This window comes from Haplochromis burtoni, unplaced genomic scaffold (assembly GCF_018398535.1).
Source record: "Haplochromis burtoni strain Fernald_Lab_line unplaced genomic scaffold, NCSU_Asbu1 Contig_15, whole genome shotgun sequence".
NCBI classification, from domain to species: domain Eukaryota; kingdom Metazoa; phylum Chordata; class Actinopteri; order Cichliformes; family Cichlidae; genus Haplochromis; species Haplochromis burtoni.
In genome coordinates this window covers 3,863,525-3,870,391 of record NW_024582376.1, presented here as the reverse complement: position 1 = coordinate 3,870,391, position 6,867 = coordinate 3,863,525, and the positions used below count along the sequence as shown (strand labels likewise).

At 42.8% G+C, this 6,867-nt stretch overlaps 1 long non-coding RNA gene across 2 annotated transcripts in view; it reads left to right on the top strand.

The window, feature by feature from the left end:
- Positions 1 to 2,182: 2,182 nt before the first annotated feature.
- Positions 2,183 to 6,867, top strand: part of LOC102310292 — a 17,576-nt gene continuing 12,891 nt past the window's right edge. The window contains exons 1-3 of one of the 2 annotated variants that reach the window (XR_006054053.1): positions 2,183 to 2,497; positions 2,873 to 3,017; positions 3,142 to 5,012. This is a non-coding gene — a long non-coding RNA (uncharacterized LOC102310292). Of the gene's footprint in view, positions 2,498 to 2,872; positions 5,013 to 6,867 lie in introns of both variants that reach the window. The other variant, XR_315401.2, reaches the window with a different exon arrangement.

Sequence of the window (6,867 nt, the reverse complement as noted above, 5' to 3'; positions counted from 1 at the left end):
TCAGTTTAGGTTTTGGTTTTGAGTTTCCTTTTTAGACCTTTGCCTTTTGTTTGGAACCAAAATGTAACATTTTGATTCAACACTCTTTGAGACCTGTTGCCACAGATTTTCAGTCCAAAATTTCAAGGACCTGACTATCAGATACTGTTCATTGGCTGTTCATTTTTTTTGTCCTCCAATCATCCAGTTCCCTCAGATTTTTTAGGAAACACCTCACACCCTACCGAGATACACCAATGTTTTGGCTAACAGCTCTTTTAGAATTACTATTTTGCCTGTCAAAATGGGCTTTCTCACTCTTTTTGTCTAGATTCAACTAAAGGAACAGTCTAAAGGAACAAAAAATAAAGAAATGATGGGTGCTTTCAGATGTTTTGCACAGTCCCATAGAGTACTTGTGCCAGGATTATCCATCCATCCATCCATCCATCCATCCATCCATCCATCCATCTTCTTTTTATTATAATCAATATGTGGATTCAGCTCGTGGGGGCAGCAGTCTGACCAGAGAAGCCCAGACTTCCTCACTTCCATCCACCTCTTCCAGGGGGGACTCCATTCCCAAGCCAGCTGAGAAATATAATCTCTCAGCTGATTATATTTCTCAGCTGGGTCTACCCTGGGGCTTGCTGAAACAAGTCCCTGTTTTAGCATGGACGCTACAACAGTATAAATATCTCACAATGCAGTGCAGTTGTGATGCACATAACATCTGTTGCTGGAAGATGACCAAGGCAGATAAGATCTGCTGTAAGAGCAATGACTCTTCAGTTAAAGCGGTTTAATCTTGTAGTTTCGTTTTGGCAGTTGTTCCATTGCTCATCTCAAATAAGTTTGTGTAATCACTACATCTCCACCTTCCATCATGTCTATGAAATGACACAAAAAACACAGTTGTACTTTGAATATTTCAAGTGATACAGTGAGTTGTACATAGTGTGAGGTATCTGGTTATTTTGTCATAGACTGCATGGCTTTGTAGTAACCTCTCCTGACTCCTTTCTTTGCTTTATAGCTGCATGATTTGCTTTAGTCACTTAGTACATAGAGGACTCAGGTCACTTGAAAACAACAGGCATAGTGTCACTTAACAATGAAATGTTACTATGGGGTGGAGGGTGGCGGCGTTGCATCAGATTTATAGTCAACAAATCGTAAGAACTGCTAGTTTGCTCTGTGGATTGACACAAAAAAAAATTTCTAGATAAGAAAACAGCGCATCCAGTGATCATGTGAATGTTTGCTTGGACACACTCACTCATGTACACACATTTGTGCAGACACACACCCTTCCCATCTGGCTGGCAGCACAGATGGTGGCACTGGGTGATGCTAGGGGCCAAAAGGACAGTTCTAACCAGCTACACACAACCACCCACGCACCCAACCTCAGCCACACACACACATACATATATGCAACAGGACAATGTGATGCACATCTCATAGTTTACACATATATGCACAAATGTTCAGCACAACGCAACATGTACATGCAAGCAAACCCACTCAAACGCTTTCCCTTTCTGATCTTCTGTCTCTTTTCCACTGGTTACGCAAACCTAAATGTACTAATGTTTCATTTAGAAGCTCAATGAGTCGATCACTGCTTGTCAAAACTGAATTTTCATTTTAAATGACATATTTTTTGCAAAAACAGTATGTGGCTGCAGTCGTATGAGAAATTTACTAATTACATTTTGCTCAATCTTTCTTCGATTTGCAGCTGTGGTCTTGCGCTGCTGAAGACATGCTTTCATTCTCAGCGCGTTCAGTGAGCTGCGTTTTAGCCCGTGTGGCTGGCACAGGTAGCGCATATCAAAATCCTCATTGTTTGTTGAGCAGGATCTACTTTTGTTTTTTCTCAGTCAGATAGAGTGAAAGAGAGAGAGAGCGAGAGAACATCTTTGGAGCAGGTTTTTGATGTGTGCATGCATTTGAAAAAGTATGAACGTACTATGGATGTATTATTCATGCGGCGTGATTGTGAATGGTGTTCACATGTCCCCCGAGCTTTCCCCTCCCAGAGCCTGTCCAGTCCAGTGTGTTCTCGAAGCTTCTCTGTGAGGAAAGGCTGAAAAAAGCAGGCGACGAGAGTGAAAGAAAGGGAGGAGGAGAGGTGGTGATGGAATACATGTGGGGAAAGTGGAGACAGGGGGTAGAGTGGCGGAAGGGGCGGGGACGGAGGAAGTGAACGTGTAAACCAAGTGAGGAGATAGAGGGAGAGACTGAAAAATAGAGGCACAGACGGACAGAGAAGGACAAATATAGAGAGAATGGGAGCATGGTGGGGGTAAAGGAGGGAGAGAAATTGAGGGAAACAGAGTGGGAGAGACAGAGGGAGTAGGCAGAGGAGAGGAGGCGGGAGGGAAGGGATACTGCATTTTAGTGATGGCACAGACTGAGGCTGCAGCAGCAGACAGAAAACGATGAGAGAGGTAGAAATTAAAAGAGAGCAGCAGTGCATTGTCAGGGAGAGTACGGCAGGATTCCAACGCAGGTAAAATATCAAACTATAAATGAATGAAATATTGACAAAGCTCATTTAAATACTACTATACTGATAGTTTTGACTAACAGAGACTTGGAGAGGCCTTTTCCTCTGTGACAGCAGTTAACCTGCCGAACCATTCATCCTTTAAATCCATGCATGTACCCATCTTCATCTTCCTCTGTTCACCGTCTTACCCTTCATCCATCCTTGTGCCTCTGTCTTCACACCTTTTCTTGCTAACCATCTTTCCATTCCACCCACTCACCCACCCATAAGCTTTTCTGCCCCCTTTTCTGAGAACATCTCAGTGTGTTCTTAGAGTGTAAAAGACAGTGGTATTTACAGTAAATGTGCTTCTGTCCTTTCTTCTCCTCTTTTCAGACTGTCACAAAAACATATTTGGAGAACCAGCTGTGAGGGTTAAAGAGAGGAAAAATGGACCAAACTTGCTACAGGGACTGCGGCGAGTGAAAAAGGCATTTCACCAGTGGGAAGAGGAGAAACTAAGCCTTCTGTAATCAAATGAGTAAGACTACTAGCAACAGCAAAAACACAGACAGGATCAAGCATTTAAAAGCAGACTCCTGCCTCTGTTGGGAAAAAGTATGACCGGCTCCTTTTTGTCTTTCTGTTTGACTGTCTATCCACAGTCTGTCCTTCTGTCTGTGTCAGCAGGATGAAAAGGCATCATTTCAGCGCCTAGGACCTAAAAAAATGCTGAACAAATCCTGATGGTTGTTAGAGAAGCGAGGCACTAAAAAAAAGGAACATTTGCAAGCTTCTGGAAGGAAAAGGGAGGAGAGAGCGGTATGACTCAGAGCACAGCAGCTCAATTGCCGCGTATTCTGCATGCAAGAGGAGAGGTGGAGGGAGATAGAGGAACAATGAGGAAGATATAAAGCGGGGGGGGGGGAAAAAAAATCAGAGAGGACTTGACCAGAATTGAGCTGTCATTAGACAGAAGAAGGACAGGATGAGGACAGAAGCAACCACGCAGGCAGGCAGTGAGTGATATATAGGCCACGTGAATCAGGTTGCTAGAGGGAGAGGAAGGCAAGAAGAGGGTGAATATAGAAAGTGGAAGGTTTAATTTGACTGAAGCCAGTTGAGGGAAGGTTGAGTGAAGGTTTGCTGCAGGGTTACTGGATGGAGAACTGCAAAAAAGGACAGTAGGAGGGGATTAATGAAAGATTGTTTGAGCTCCTTGCGGGCAAGAAAGTCCTGCGTGGCTGTGTTTTACTTCCAGGAGAGAACCTGGCAGAGGTTTGGATATGGAGCAAGTTTCATGAGGCAGAAGAAGGCAATGATGGAGGGTAGAAAGGTTAGAGCAATATTGGAAATACAATAAAGAACAGAAGGACAGAAAGACGGAGCTGAAGAGAAAACACTGCAGACCAGAGAACATGAGATCCAGCGCACAGTGATGGGGGCATGGAAACTTTAACTGTGACAGCAGCACAGCAAGAGATTGCTGTTAAATATTGATGCCGACAGGCCACTCTGGCAAGAACATGCTACTTGCTCCACAGAGGGGAAAACAGAAGAGATGCAACTGATTTCTTTCTCTCTGAGGAGTTTTTACACCAGAATAGTCAAGCTGAGCGATATGAAGCAGAGATGTTGGCACAAAATAACATAAGACATGCAAAATAGCCAGGAGTTGGCTTCCTGGAGGTTTTTTGGGCAGCTGTCCAACTTCTTTGGATTGACTGCAATGACTTTCTAGAGAAAGGAGGACCTTTAGGAAGAGGACCGATATTTGAGCGATCTCATGAGGACCAGAACATTTTCTTCTTTTCTACAAGAAGAACACTGATTTACATTTTGGATTGAAATGCTTCACCTGCTTCTACAGCGCCAGTCCTGCCAGATGAGTTAAGCCAACACTGCTGAAGCATAAATGATTTTCTTGTGTGTTTCCTGCAAGGATTAGATTTGAGTATTTGACCAATAGAAGACTGCTTGAGGAAATATGCGAGGAAATTCTTGGACTGAATAAAGTCCCACTGCCTCTTGATCTCTAAACATTCAGTAACTGCCATTTCTCCAACCTGAATTTCTGATTCCTCAAAACATCAAAAAACAGCAACACGATGCCACAATCTCCATCCAGCTGCAAATAGTCCAGCTGTGTGTTTATGTGAGGCTGCGCAGGGGGTGTGTAAGGACTGTGGATGTGCTCAGCTGTGTTTGTGGGTATGCTTGTGTGTGTGTGTGTGTGTGTAGTGGTGTGTGTGTGTGTGTGTTTGCGCTGAGCTTCGAACCCAGCTGTGTCGAAGTGTATTCTCAAAGAGTTACCCAGAACTGCTTGTGTGTGTGTGTCGCCTGGATTCTTGGCACCAGCGACAGCGCTGGACCTGAACAGCAGTGGAAAGAGGGGGGACAGGGAGGGGAGGGAGGAGGAGAAGAAGAAGGAGGCGAGAGAAACCAGCAGGACGGTGGAGAAGAAAAAACTGACAGCATGCTCGGATAAAGAGAAGAAAGAAAGGAGTCTTCGACTGCCCCCCTGGTGCAATGTATGGTGAGTACAAATATCTGCAAAAGCATGTAATGGTACACAAAATCACTGCTTGGCATGAACGGTGGAGCCATCGTTTTGGTATATGTTCAGTACGTGAGAAAAAACAAAAGATGGCATCACATTTTTTTCCAATAACTTAAAAAAGGGGCATTTTTAGAATTGTCTAATAGGCTGCAATTCTTTGCTGGCAGGCTGCATGTTGTCAGCTGTATGCTACCATGTATGAAAAAATTAAACTGGAAAAAAGTCCATTAAGAAATGGTGAAAAAAAGTAGTGGTCCCTTACTTTCTTTTGTGCACCTGACACTGACGACGCAGCTTTCTTCTTTGAAAAAACTGTGGATAAGCATGTCCAAGGGGACTTGTGTTTACAAGTGTCATGTGCACATGGTGGCAGTTTGTTTGGCCCGTAGAAAGTGAGCAGAAAAGTCATCTGAAAAGCATGTGGCATATATGTTGAAGTAAATTGGTACATTGTATCTCTAAGTGCTTACACTGCTAGACCACTGCCATGCCAAAAGCATTTCAGATTACGCTTATGCTCAACAATTTTTGCTAAAAATTCTCACAGTAATTAATAAGATTCACAGAAAATGCCAAGTTTCATGCTTGACCAGAGTTTGGGAACCCCAAATTTCTACTTATATGATATGCTTTCACAGCATCTTTGGACATGTGTGGCTGTGTGTCTCTGTGTATCACCCTTTTAAAGATCATATTCCCCACAGGAGCTTGGTCAAGGTGAAAGGTGAAAGGTCAGAGATCAGGGTTATTAAATTAAATTCATTTAATTTAATGCAGGTCATGTGATCTGACACAGTCCATATGATATGCAAGCCGAGGGGGTGACATTATGCATCCATCCACTGATTCACACAGTTTAATGTAGGTCACATGATAGCAGTGCCCAGAGGGTCACATAACATCCAGCCTGGGATTTGAATAAAAAGTGACTCATCATCATTTTTAACCACACAATATTATTTTGTATTAATGGAGAATTAAAGATTTTCAGTCTAGGAAATATCTTCTAGCTCTCCTAACAATTAACAACAATTCAGGCAAAACATAGAAACAATTCCCCTGAGCACAGTACAAAAATGTTAACGTGCCTAACATAAAGTGAGAAAGCACTTTCTATATAGGTACATGCCAAAAGAAGAAAAAAAAAAATCAATAAACATCAGAGCAGGACTAACCTGAACTGAGTAAAATAAGTTGTATGTATGGTGTGATTTGCTTGGGACCAACTAAATGTTCCATGTTGGTATTGGAGATGATATTAAAATGTCCACTAATATTTGACATGCTGCAAAGATCACTTTGTTGTTTCTGAGAAGAAGCTAAATATTTATAGCATTAGCATTATGCTTTGATTATTTTACATTTTATTTAAAAAAAAATTAAATCAAGTATAAAATGCAATGTTGTTCGACCAGAACCAACACGCTGAGTTGAGTTGTTGAGCAGTTAACTCAGCGAGTTCTTGTTATCCCCGTGTTTCTCCGACACTTTCTCACTCACACAGATGCACTCCATCTCTTCCCTTTCTGTCACAAACACATATACACAGTCACTCTGTCGTGAAGTAGGCACCCTCTTTGCTTCTTCTTTCCACACAAGCACACATACACACATCATTAACAACACACATGCACCAGCGTGGAGAAGGAAGGACTGTTGCTGAGGAGAAGTGACAGTTGCTTGATGGCCGCTGGCCTTATATTCCAGCAGTGCTGGCCAACCAAGCCCGTAATGAGGCTGTGTCATAAAGATCTGGCTCCCACACCATCACCATGATGTAATGCAAATCAGCTGTGTGTGTGTGTGTGTGTGTGTGTGTGTGTGTGTGTGT